Source organism: Plecotus auritus, assembly GCF_963455305.1.
Source record: "Plecotus auritus genome assembly, chromosome: 8".
In the NCBI taxonomy this organism is placed as follows: domain Eukaryota; kingdom Metazoa; phylum Chordata; class Mammalia; order Chiroptera; family Vespertilionidae; genus Plecotus; species Plecotus auritus.
Window position 1 is genome coordinate 38,465,356 of NC_137782.1, and position 13,860 is coordinate 38,479,215.

At 39.3% G+C, this 13,860-nt stretch overlaps 1 protein-coding gene across 4 annotated transcripts in view; it reads left to right on the top strand.

Annotated features, from left to right (window-relative positions):
• The window catches only part of LPIN2 (lipin 2), a 110,520-nt gene that overhangs the window by 28,878 nt on the left and 67,782 nt on the right, over positions 1 to 13,860 (top strand). Inside the window, exon 1 of one of the 4 annotated variants that reach the window (XM_080685533.1) lies at positions 8,182 to 8,270. The exons of the other annotated variants lie outside the window; for them this stretch is intronic. The gene's annotated coding sequence lies outside the window, so the exon portion shown is untranslated. Of the gene's footprint in view, positions 1 to 8,181; positions 8,271 to 13,860 lie in introns of those variants that run through there. 4 annotated transcript variants of the gene reach the window in all.

Consider the following 13,860-nt stretch of genomic DNA (forward strand, 5'->3'; position numbering starts at 1 on the left):
AGAATAGAGTTGTTCATAGTATTTGTTAACAATCCTTTGTATTTCTGTGGGGTCTGTTGTTATTTCACCTCTCTCATTTCTGATTTTGTTTATTTGGGTCCTCTCTCTTTGCTTCTTGGTGAGCCTGGCTAGAGGTTCATCAATCTTGTTTATCCTTTCGAAGAACCAGCTCTTGGTTTCATTGATCTTTTGTATTGTTTTTTTTGGTCTCTATGTCATTCATTTCTGCTCTGATCTTTATTATTTCCTTAGTTCTGCTCACTGTGGGCTTTTCATGTTGCTCTCTTTCTAATTCTTCGAGTTGTTGAGTTAGATCAGTGGTCGGCAAACTCATTAGTCAACAGAGCCAAATATCAACAGTACAACGATTGAAATTTCTTTTGAGAGCCAAAGTTTTTAAACTTAAACTTCTTCTAATGCCACTTCTTCAAACTAGACTTGCCCAGGCCATGGTATTTTGTGGAAGAGCCACACTCAAAGGGCCAAAGAGCCACATGTGGCTCGCGAGCCGCAATTTGCCGACCACGGAGTTAGATGATTTATTACCATTTTTTCTTGTTTTTTGAGGTAGGCCTGTAGAGCTATAAACTTCCCTCTCAGGACTGCTTTCATTGTGTCCCATAGGATTTGCAATGTTGTGTTTTTATTGTCATTAGTCTCCAGGATGTTTTTAATTTCTTCTTTGATCTCATTGATAACCCAATCATTGTTTAGTAGCATGCTATTCAGCTTCCAAGTGTTTGAATTTTTTGGAATGTTTTTATTGTAGTTTATTTCTAATATTATACCATTGTGGTCTGAGAAAATGCTTGATATGATTTCAGTCTTTTTGAATTTGGGGAGACTTTGCTTGTGACCCAATAGTGCTCTATTTTTGAAAATGTCCCATGTGCGCTTGAGAAGAATGTATATTTCGTGGGTTTGGGGTGAAATGCTCTGAAGATGTCAATTAGGTCCATCTGATCTAGTGTGTCATTTAGAATTGCTGTTTCTTTGCTGATTTTTTGTCTAGAAGATTTATCCAGTGATGTCAGTGGTGTATTAAAGTCTCCTACTATGATGGTATTGTTGTTGATCTCTCCCTTGATACCTTCCAGGAGATTTTTTATGTATTTGGGTGCTCCTGCATTGGGTGCATATATGTTTATCAGAGTTATATCTTCTTGTTGAATTGCTCCCTTTAGTATTATGTAGTGGCCTTCCTTATCTCTTGTTATGGCCTTTACTTTGAGGTCTATTTTATCAGATATAAGTGTCACAACCCCAGCTTTTTTCTCATTTCCATTTGCCTGAAAAATGTTTTTCCATCCCTTTGCTCTCAGTCTGTGTGAATCCTTTGCTCTGAGGTGGGTCCCTTGTAGACAGCAAATATATGGGTCATGTTTTCTTATCCATTCAGCTACCCTATGTCTTTTGATTGGTTTATTTAACCCATTTACATTTAATGTTGTTATTGACAAGTACATGTTTATTGTCATATTTTCCTTAGTGTTTGTGTTTCTTCTTGCCTTCCTCTTTCTTTTTTACTGCAGTCCCTTTAGCATTTCTTGCATTGCTGACTTGGTAGTGATAAACTCTCTTAGCCCTTTTTTGTCTGTGAAGCTCCTGATTCCACCTTCAATTTTGAATGATAGCCTTGCCAGGTATAGTATTCTTGGATTCAGTCCCTTGCTTTGCATCACTTTGTATATTTCATTCCATTCCCTTCTGGACTGGTGTGTTTCTGTTGAGAAATCAGTTGATATTCTGATAGGAGACCCCTTGTAAGTAACTTTCTGTCTCTCTCTGGCAGCCTTTAAGATTCTTACTTTGTCGTTGGTGTTCACCAATCTAATTATAATGTGTCTTGATGTCGGTCTTTTGGGGTTCAACTTGTTTGGGACTCTATGTACTTCTTGGACTTGCATAGTTTTTTTCTTGCCAATATCAGGGAAGTTTTCTGTCATTATTTCTTCAAACAGGTTTTCTATTCCTTGCTTCTCTTCCTCTCCTTCTGGTATCCCTATTAAGCGAATGTTGTTTCATTTTGTGTTGTCCCAAAGCTCCCTTAGGCTCTCCTCTTGCTTTTTAAGTCTTCTTTCCAGTTGCTGCTGTGTTTATGTGTTTTTTCCTACCTTGTCTTCTAATTCGCTGATGCGGTCCTCAGCCTCTTCTAGTCTACTGTTTAAGCCTTCCAATGTGTTCTTTATTTCAGCTATGTCGTTCTTCATCTCCTCTTGGTTTCTTTTCATGTTGGTGACATTCTCATTCCGCTCCTTATAGTTCTCATTGAGTTGTGTGAATTTGTCATTGAGTTGTGTGTATCTGTCATCCATCCGTTTAAACATCCTTATAACCATTACTCTGAATTCTATCTCTGATAAGCTGCTAGCCTCGAATTCATTTAATTCCCTTTCTGGTGGTTCCTCTTTTTCTTTCCTTTGGGGATTGCTTTTTGGTCTTCCCATGTTTTCTGCTGTCGAGCAGTGCTCCTTTGGAGATGGAGGTCCCAGAGTCCGCGGGTCTGCAGCTGGGGTAGCAGGATTTTGGCTGGAATGGCTGCTGGGTCGTGAGGCAGTTCCAAGGCCTGTCTGGTTGGTGGTGTTGATGAGTTCCTAAAAAAGCTGTACCACAGTTTTTTAACCAACTCATCAAGTGCTGATGGGCACTTAGACTGTTTCCAAATATTAGCTATGGTAAATTGTGCCGCTATGAACATAGGGGTGCATAGATCCTTTGTGATTGGTGTTTCTAGTTTCTTGAGATATATTCCTAGAAGTGGGATCACTGGGTCAAATGGGAGTTCCATTTTTAGTTGTTTTTTTTTTTGTTTTTTTTTTTGCTCTGGAAATGGACATCCACAGTGATTTTTTTAAAATTTCTTTATTGATTGTGGTATTATATATGTGTCCTTATTCCCCCATTACCCCCATATCCCCCCCATTCATGCCCTTACCCCCCTGTTGTCTGTGTCCATTGATTAGGCTTATATGCATGCATACAAGTCCTTTGGTTGATCTCTCCCCCTTACCCCCACCCTCCCCTACCTTCCCTGAGGTTTGAGGTTCTGATCGATGTTTCTCTGCCTCTGGATCTGTTTTTGTTCATCAGTTTATGTTGTTCATTATATTCGATAAATGAATTGAGATTATGTGATATTTATCTTTCTCTGCCTGGCTTATCACTTAGCATAATGCTCTCCATCTCCATCCATGTTGTTGCAAATGGTAAGAACTCTTTTTTTACTGCAGCGTAGTATTCCATTATGTAGATGTACCACAGTTTTTTAATCCACTCATCTGCTGATGGGCATTTTGGCTGTTTCATAATCTTAGCTATGGTGAATTGTGCTGCTATGAACATAGGGGTGCATATATCCTTTCTGATTCATGTTTCTAGTTTCTTGGATTATATTCCTGGACGTGGGATCGTAGGGTCAAATGGGAGTTCCATTTTTAGTTTTTTGAGGAAACTCCATACTGTTCTCCACAGTGGCTGCACCAGCAGTGCACGAGGGTTCCTTTTTCTCCGCATCCTCACCAGCACTTGTCGTTTGTTGATGATAGCCATTCTGACAGGTGTGAGATGGTACCGCATTGTCATTTTGATGTGCATCTCTTGGATAATTAGTGACTTTGAGCAAGTTTTCATATGTCTCTTGGCCTTCTGTATGTCCTCTTTTGAAAAGTACCTATTTAGGTCCATTGCCCATTTTTTTTATTGGGTTGTTTATCTTCCTTTTGTTAAATTGTATGAGTTCCCTGTAAATGTTGGAGATTAAACCCTTATGGGAGATAACATTGGCAAATGTGTTCTCCCATGCATATTTGTTGTTGTTTTGTTGATAGTTTCTTTTGTTGTTTTGTTGATAGTTTCTTTTACTGTGCAAAAGCTTTTTATTTTGATATAGTCCCATTTGTTTATTTTCTCTTTAGTTTCCATTGCCCTAGGAGTTTTATCGGTGAAGAAATTGCTTCGGCATATGTCTGAGATTTTGCTGCCTGTGGATTCCTCTAGTATTTTTATGGTTTCCCGTCTTATGTTTAAGTCCTTTATCCATTTGAGTTTATTTTTGTGTATGGTATACGTTGGTGGTCTAGTTTCATTCTTGTTAGATATGTCCTAATGATGCGGAAGTGAGACTTGACCTTGCTTGGATCTTCATATTTTCACCAGTTACAGCGGACTCCAGGAAGCACTGAGGAGGCAGTGCTTCTCCACCCTTGTCTCTCTGCTCTCTTTATCAAAGGACCTGGGCACTTGTGTGGTTGAGTCCTAAAAGCTCACTTTTTTCATAGAGAATTTAATATTTTCATATTATTTACAGTAAGATTTAGTAACATAAACAGTGGTAGAAGATAGCGAGGTACCCTGTAGGTAGAGTGTGGCTTGGGGCAGTGCTCTTTATTTTGTTTTAATATATTTTTATTGATTTCAGAGAGGAAGGGAGGGGGAGAGAAAGATAGAAACATCAATGATAAAAGAGAATCATGGATTGACTGCACGCCCCCTACTGGGGATCGAGCCCACAACCCAGGCATATGCCATTGACCAGAAGTGAACCCAGGACCATTCAGTCCGCAGGCCAACACTATTCACTGAGCCAAATCAGCTAGGGTGGGACAGTGCACTTTATATTGAGAGTTAGGAAACCCTCACTAAGGGTGGGGGTGGGGTGGAGAAGATGCCCTAACTACCCCCCCCCCACTCCGTTCCCAACACATTTGTCATTACTCTCTGCTGCCAGAAATCTTAGGTGAATGGGTCCAAATCCCATTCACCTCCAATCCAGCATGGAAATGGTCACAAAACTGATTTAATATTTAGTGCCATAGAATTTTATTTCCTCACAGAAATGTGATGTTACTACCAGTTAGGCAATTTGAGGGAGTAAATTCTGTTAGAATCTTTCTGTTTTCACATATTGTTGCCTCATTTAATCCTAATGTCACAGATGAGCTCAGATATTTGGAGAAGAGTAACTTAGAGGCTTGGCGAGAATTATGTCTAGGCTATTTGAAAATTATTATGCATTTTTATATTTATGCCCTTATCTGCTTTCAGAAAGAAAGACTTGGAGCTAGCTTACAATGAAAACACATGATATACAACTGCTCCACAATATTGTAGAATGCATGACTAAACAATTTAAAAAAAAAACACAAAATTATCTTCATTCAGTAAACATTTATTTGCCACACTGAGTCTGCTAGATGCTCACAGACTTTTTTGTTTGCATTTACTAAAATGACTGAATTGTTTGCTACTTTGATTTTGTGAGTAACATACCTGAACAGATATCCAGCAGATGCTTATGTAAATACTAGCTCTTTTAGTTTGCCCACATCCTCTGAGATAGTTGAGCTATTTCACTCAGTATATAGATGTAATCCAGGTGCTGGTCAGTCAGTTTTGTGCATAGGAAATAAAAGTCATAATCCCATCACTATGCATTTCAAAAAGTCAAGTGTAGGTCTAGTCTAGAGGAAGTGGACATAGCTATTTGAAAAGGTCTACATGAAAATATTACCTCTCCTGGAAAAACACTTATTTTTTATCTATTTGTTTTACAATCATACCTTATGTATTAAATATTCAAGACAACCTAGTTCTACTGAAGAAAAAGTTATAGACACTAACCCTAGAGTAGTAGATAATTTTTGCATGTATTATATGTTACTTATCTAATTGAAAGTAGAGAAAATAACTCATTTGTGGAATATAAAGAACATTATAAACTGTTGAACAAAAATAGATACAGAGGCAAAGAAGCATCGAACAGACTGTCCAACTACAGCAGGAAGGCAGGGGAGGGCTGCGGGGCTAAGAGATCAACCGAAGGACTTGTATGCATGCATATAAGCATAACCAATGGACATGAGAACACTGGGGGTGGGGGGTGAAGGCAAGTGCCGGGGGGGTGGGGGTGGGTGGGTGGGTAAGGAGAGGCCAGGGGGAGGTCAATGAGAAAAAAAAAAAAAAGACATATATACTACTATTAAAATACATTAAACAATAAAATAAATTTTTAAAAAATTATTATTTTTTTTAATAGAGAATTCCACTGATTGGAAGGCAGGGGTTGGGAATGTCTGGTGAGGGCCATATCATTTAGTGTGGCCCTGCCAAGGCAACCACAGGCGGAACTTGAAATTCAATAATCTAGAAGCTTTTTTCATAGCAACATAATTTTTTAAGTTGATAATTTTGTATGACCCATGAATGATATAAATATTCAAATGGCCCTTGGCAGAAAAAAGGTTCCCCACCCCTGAACTCAGCCTTCTGGGAAAAAATGTCCTGTTTCTTGTAGTGGAATGGAAACTGGTCCAGTTTTGTGGCCAGCATTCTTACAAAAATTTGTGAAGTGAAATTGAAAACACTTGAGGGAATGTTTAGTGATTTGAGTGCACAGAGAAACCTTATGTACAGGGTGGGTCAAAAGTAGGTTTACAGTTTTGAGTACATGAAACACAGTTTAGTACTGTATTAATAGTTATTAATTGTATTATTTTTCATATAAACAACTATTAACCTACTTTTGACCCCCCTGTGTAATAATATGCACACAACCCACTCAAACAAATGACAAAAGTCACAGAATTTCACTAAAACCAAATTTATTTTAATCCTTGAATTATCTTGTTTTTGATAAGGCAGTATGCATTCTTTTCCTAAAGTGTAGCTTGCTTTCTAAAGCAGGTACTTTGTTTATCAGACTTCTTCATAAAAAAACCCTTCAGTCTTGGACTTTAGAGGATGCTTGGATGGTGAACTTTAGGCTTACAGGTGCTTGTGAAGTTAGCACCTGCTAAGTTAAAGTAAGTGCAGTGACCATCAAATCCTACTGAGGTAATTCATCTGGCTTGTTCCTACCTGAACTTAACTAGGTAATATGATGCAGGTTGAAGGACTTTCAACCCAGGGAATTAACACAGTTGGTACAACCTAATTCATCTGTGGTACTAACTGACATTCTTTTAGGGGGATAAGAGAAAGATGACATGTCTTTCCCTAGACCTCCAAACTACAGGAATGTGTTCATTTGTTTTCCATTCTCACTGCTATAATTTCAACTGTAGAAGATTCATAATGTCAATTCCTGACTTCTAGGTTAGTGAGTAGGTAGAAAGAACATCAAATAAAGTCAGAATGTTTCAAAGAAAATTACATTCTATTGGTGTCTAGACTAAAGTCATAGTCATCACTGAAAATACTATGTATGGTTTCCATGGAAACCTGTTAAGATTGTGTGCTTTTCATATGTGAAATTGAGGCAAACAGTTGGATTTCCTGTTTTATTTTAGAGTTGCTATGATTATCAATGGCCACCACCAAAAGAGGTTATCCACACAATTCTTACCACTGAGCAAAACCGGCTAGGCCAGTGGTCGGCACACTGCGGCTTGCGAGCCACATGCGATTCGCGAGCCGCGGTTTGCGGCTCTGTTGACTAATGAGTTTGCCGACCACTGGGCTAGGCAATTAATTGCATTTTAAATTTTACTTCTGTATTTCTTTCCAGTCTCTAGTCAGGTTAAATGTTCTCTGTAACATTTATGATCTGTCACCTCATGTACAAGTAGATTAGAACTGGGGGTATTGTAGTCAGGATAGGAAAAGATATCAGAAAGCTTCATTACAATGCATTATTCTGCAATTTGTAATAATGGAGAAGCAGTGAAGAGAAATGAAGGAATGAGAACCATTAAATTTTGTAGAGCTGTGATAGTTCAAAACAAGTTTGGTCACAGGAACACTGTGGGAGTTGAGGAAAGTAGTTGGGGGCCCTAATGTGCTGCTTTCTACTTTAGTATTTATTCAAGGAACAAACAGTTTATTGTGTATTGAAATCTAAAGATGTGTGTAAAATTGAACATTTTGTTTTCCTTGCTCTGTACCAATTCTGTTGCTGAAGAAAATGAATATTCTGGTACTTGCTGAGCATTAGGAAAATGAAACTATTGCTACCTGCCATTTACCTTGAAGGTTGTGCCCTATAAAATTGTGATGTTGGGCATTTTCATGTAAGTAGATTGACTAGTTGGAAGTGGTAAGTTTGTTTTCTTTCACTCTCTGTTTTCTGTACTAATCTTGGTCATGTTATGACCATTGTCCTTTTAGCCTTGCTGGTACCTCAGCTGACTTCCCCACACCAACTTCCCCTGACAGACCAACAGTCTCTCTTCCGCCACAAGTCTCTGTGAGACTGGCTGCTCAATGTTCTTCAGAGTGGTCTGCACGGATGTCATTTGTTCTCACAGGGATATTTTTAGATTTACCCATTTAAGGTGGGTGTCATTATAATTGATACTCACATAGACTAGATTTATGCAAGTTTTTTCTCTGAGGTTTTCACCAGCATCCAGAGGTAAAGCATTGGTTTCTGAATATCTGAGCTTCGCTTTTGGAACATTGGGTTGGCCTCCACTGTTCTTGGAATTTTTTAAATGTGTGGCGCTGTATGTATGTGTGTGTATACAGATGTATCTTTACCTATTGAATTTCTTATTCAGGTTACAATACCAAAACATTGTACACATTCCTCCTTCTTCTTGCTGATTCTGTTCACTAGATCTTGCATTCATCCACTTGTAAATTCATACATTCATTGATTGAAAAATACTCATTACTTGGTAAGAACCTGCTATTGCTAGTCATTGTGCCAGGCAGGCTTTGGGGAAACGGTGAAGCATACAACACTTCTTTTTTTGTGAGAAGTTAGTTTGGAGATGTGATAACCAAATTACTGCAGTGTGGTGAGTGCTTATATGATGTGTTAAGGAGAGGGTAGGATGCATCAGTGCACACAGCCACAAGCCCTTTGCTACTGCCTTCTGCTTTTTCATTGAGCCCATGCTTTCCCATCTCTTTTTGATCTTCTTTTCCATTATGCTGTGTTTGTGTTCACAATCTCCTGTGGACATACTATATTTATTCCCATTTCCTCATCCAGGAAGCCTAAAACATCTTGCTCCTCATATAAAATATTAGATAAACAGTAGTTGATGGATTGAGAAGAAAATTAGTGTTGGATTTTGAAAATTATTGAGCCAGTGACTAGGGTGGAGGGTGAGGAATTGATGGTGTTTGAAGATGCAATAGCTGACACTTACATTGTCTTTCTTTAGTTGTATTGCTGAAAATCCAAAGCAAATAGTTGAGTAAAACTTGGGGCCACCACTTGGGAAAGAATGTATCTATAATAATAATAAAACTATAATATGTTAATTAGACTAGATACCTGAACAACCTTCTGGATGTCATTACGGTCGAAGCCACGGTGTTGGGGGCCGGGCAGAGGTGGTTAGGGGCGATCAGGCAGGCAGGCAAATGGTTAGGGGCGATCAGGCAGGCTGGCAGAGGGGTTATGGATGATCAGGCAGGCAGGCAGAGGGGTTAGGGGTGATGAGGCAGGCAGGCAGAGTGGTTAGGGACGATCAGGCAGGCAGGCAAGTGAGCGGTTAGGAGCCAGCGGTCCCGGATTGTGAGAGAGATGTCTGACTGCCCTGTGGGATGGGGCCTAAATAGGCAGTTGGACATCCCTCGAGGGGTTCCGGATTCTGAGAGGGTGCAGGCCGGGCTGAGGGACCTCCCCCAACCGTGCATGAATTTCGTGCACCAGACCTCTAGTATTTCTATAATGGCATAGTGTCTTCCCTTTTTTGAACCTTACTCAGTCAAAAATAATTGTCTACTTTGTAGATAGTGAGTGTGGTGAAATCATAGAGAAGTGAGCCCAGTGAGCAGAAATCTGTGCTACCAAACTTATTAAAGAAAGTATATTTTGACAGGCTTGAAGTCTGAATTTATCACCTTATTAGCCTTGACAGATAAGCTTAAGGCCAGCCTCATGTCACCTTATTAAACAACAAAAAACAAAAGCCTGAGGTTAGTACAAGGAGGCTTTCACTGGGTTACATTTGGGTTACTTTCTTGCTAATTTTTCCAGGGTGTTTTTCAAGTTAGAATCAGTATCAGCATGTTTGTATTTAAGTCCTTTGTTGGCAGACATCAGAAATGGACTCTGAACAAGCCAAGCAAACAAACTTAGGACTGTTTATCATTCAGAGAGATGATAAGAGGGCAAGAACTAGGGCTGCTTGGCATCTCGGTGTCTTGAGCTAGTGAGCCTTCTGGATGTCTCACCAGTTTCTGATTACGTTGACTCTCCATACACACTTCAAGGGTATTAATTTGGTCCAGTTTGGGTCAGATGTCTCCTCACTCCATCAGCCAGCTGATGCCAAGGCCCAAGGCCCATATTATAGACATGGCTACTGGGGTTTACTTCTGTGTTTGGGGATCTCAGAGAAGAAATCATTGTGATACAGGGAGCCCTATTAATAATATGCTCTGAGCTAACCATTGCATCATATAGCTGTTCAAATACCAAAATAGGATTATTGAGTCAGAAAATTTCCTCTGTATTCAAAAGGTTGGTGTTGAATAGTATTGAGTTGTAATTAGGGAAGGAACTTCTAGAAAAGCAATCTTCCCAGAATTTTTTAAAATGAGTTTGACGGAATCACTGCCAGTCCTAGAATTAATCTTATAAAATGATCAGGTCATCTGTTTGTTCAGTAAAACATAAAATTCAAGGTCTGTTAAGTTGGGATCAGATGTCCAGGTAATAAATATGCCTTAGAGACTGGGATATATACTTTAGCACATAGCAACTTGGTTTTCTCAACAAGCTTAATCAGAATCAGGGAGATAAATTTTATGCAGTAGAGACTGGAGGTAGTTCTCAGATCTGGATGTTCATCAGAATCAATAGATAACAGATTTCAAGAATCTACTTCCAGTTTTTTATGTCTGGATTAAGGCCCAGGAATCTATATTCTTAACCACCAAACTTTTGATTCTACTGCAGATGGTTCAAGGACTAACTCTGAGAAATATTGACCTGCAGTGTATTCCTTGCTAATTTTCTTCACTTAACAGAAAGAAGGAAAAGAAAAAAGATTAGTTAGACATAGAACACTCATTCCATGGCTGTGCCTTCAAACTGTTGAAGAGATGGGGTTGCTCTTTAGAAAGACGTCATAATCTACAGGGAATTGATCAGAACCCCAAATCCTTAAAGAATACCTTATCCTGGCTAAATCTTAGTCTCTCAGGGAGGAATCTTCTGAGTCCAGATGCTAGCTCAAAAGGAATTTCTAGAACTCTGTCCATCCTTCTCTGAAGAAAAATATAGGAGAGACCCAAAGGTAGTCTATTTTATGACAGATTGATTTTTAAAAAAATATTTTTTATTGATTTCAGAGAGGAAGGGAGAGGTAAGAGAGAGATAGAAACATCAATAATGAGAGACAATCATTGATCGGCTGCCTCCTGCACGCCCCACACTGGGGATGGAGCCCACAACCTGGGCATGTGCCCTTGACCGGAATCAAACATGGGACCCTTCAGAAGTCCGCAGGCCGATGCTCTGTCCACTGAGCCAAACCAGCTAGGGCAGTCGTTGGCAAACTGTGGTTTGCTGCTCTGTTGACTAATGTGTTTGCCGACCACTGGGATAGGGGCTTAATCACAAGGAACAACAACAGCCTGTAATTATTGGAATCAAGAGTCTAGGTCAGTGGTCGGCAAACTCATTAGTCAACAGAGCGGCAAACCGCGGCTCACGAGCCGCATGTGGCTTGTGAGCCGCAGTTTGCTGACCACTGAGCTAGGGTGACAGATTGATTTTGGAACTAAAGAATAGTCATGGAATTTTATCAGAGGGTCTCTTGCTTTTACATGGAGCTATGCTTTCCTAACCTGGCTCATCTTCATTATAAGTTATTAAACTTTTTAAAAGATCCAAGGAGAATTGCATTTAAAAAACTGTCCAGGATGATTTTCATGTGTATAAAATTTTGAACCAATGGAATAAATAATATTTTTGAAGTTCAACCTTGACAGAAAGTTCCCCACCAACTATGCCCTTTTTATTTTCATGTCTAAGTTGGTTTGTTCATTCATTCAGCAATATTTACTGAATCCCAACTATGTGCCATATCTATTTCTAGCTCTAGAAATTGTGGCATGATCCTAACCAACTGCTTTCTTTCCATTAACATCTGCCTTGGGTTGGTCATCAGGTCTTACTGATTCTCAGCCTCCTTTGTACCTCTTCTGCCTTTACAGTTGTGCCATCTCTTGCTTGAATTGGTTGTACTGGATAGTAGCTTCTGAAGTGGTCTCTGCTTTTAGCCTCCTCTTCTCCAGTACATCTTCCCCACTCCTAAGTCATTGAGTTACTTCCCTGACTACAACCACTGTTGGTGCCCATTGCCCCTGAGATACACTTGAAGCACAGGTCCAAGACCTTGCATAATTTCTCACCTTTGCCTCATCCTCAGCATACCCTTTCCATGTGCTCTTCTCTCTGTCTGGGACTGCCCACTGGAACCTCCTTTTCTTGGCCTAATATACTTCTCATATTTACACTGCTAGGACAAATATTTGCTGCTTCCTGAAGCCTTCCTTGACTCAGCTTCTTTTTTTTCTTCCTTTCTCTAGTCTTCCTAAAAAGTCACCAAAATAGCATTACCACAGGCATTATGTAAGTTAAGACATTATGTCTCTTTCTCTGTTCGACTCAGAGGCCTCTGAGAGAAGGATGGAAGGATTTTATTGACAGTGGATCCTCGGTTCTCAAACTTAATTTGTTCCGGAAGGCTATTCGAGAAGTGATTTATTCGAAAACTGATCATTTTTTCCCATTATAAAGAATTTATTCTTATTTGTTCCAGACTCCCAAAAGCTCCCCTGTTTAATCCTTTCTTATGTACGGTACATATCTAATGTACTGTTTAATCTTTGAACAAACACTTCTTTTCTTAAATTTATCAAACCACCCCCTACTAGCCTTAAATGAGTCACTTTCAGCACTCATTCCAGGGGTGTCTTTTAGGAAGTCAGCATATGGTATCTTCGCTTTTTCACATATCACTGCCTCCAAAATACTGTCACAGCTAACTGCTTTTCGTTTATCCAAATCAACAACCATTTTTCTACCTCTTCAATTGCTTGTGATCATTGTTTCTTTCACATAATTATCAACAGTAGTATTCTTGATTGCCCATTTCTTCAGCAACAAAAGTAAAAAACACCAAAAAAAAAAAAAATCACAGCACAATTTCCTGAAAGGTTAACAACTCCATGTTTAGGGGAAAACTGACTGGCATTCTCTCCTTTTGGCCTGAGAGATACTTCCTGTCATGCCGATACATCATGACAAAGGGTTGTGAGATCTAGAACCTAAGTTTTATTCAATAACCAAGACATTTTTTCTGTGTACAACTTGGTTGAGAACCGAATTGTTCGGGATGGGATTCATTCGAGAACTGAGTTTTAACTGTATCTTTATATTGTAAGGACTTACTGTGGTACCTGGCATGAGGCAGGTCCTCAATTTTGTTTGACTATATGAAAATGCTGTCAGACACAGTCAGTATAATGGGCATTTTGGTAAGTAGATTACAAATTATCTGTTGTGTCTCTTGAAGGAATTACACAGTCTTATATGATTGTTTCTAAATCAAATCTGCAGAGGTATTACATTGGAAGACCTCTCCTATTTCAAATAGGCTGTTTGGAGAACTTCGTGTATTCAAGAAGTTTGCCTGGAGTTTTGGTTTGGTTTTTGGTTCACAGATTCTGTAGATGGGGCACTAAATGGTCTAGAAATGAAGGAGAGCCCTGTTCCAAGGACCACCCTGTACTGTGGGGCAGAAAGAGACCTGCCATGTTTTTGAGCAGATGTTTGGGGCAGTGTACTTTATTTTTTATTTATTTATAATTTTTTAAAATTGATTTCAGAGAGGAAGGGAGAGGGAGAAAGAGATGAAAACATCAATGATGAGAGAGAATCATTGATTGGCTGCC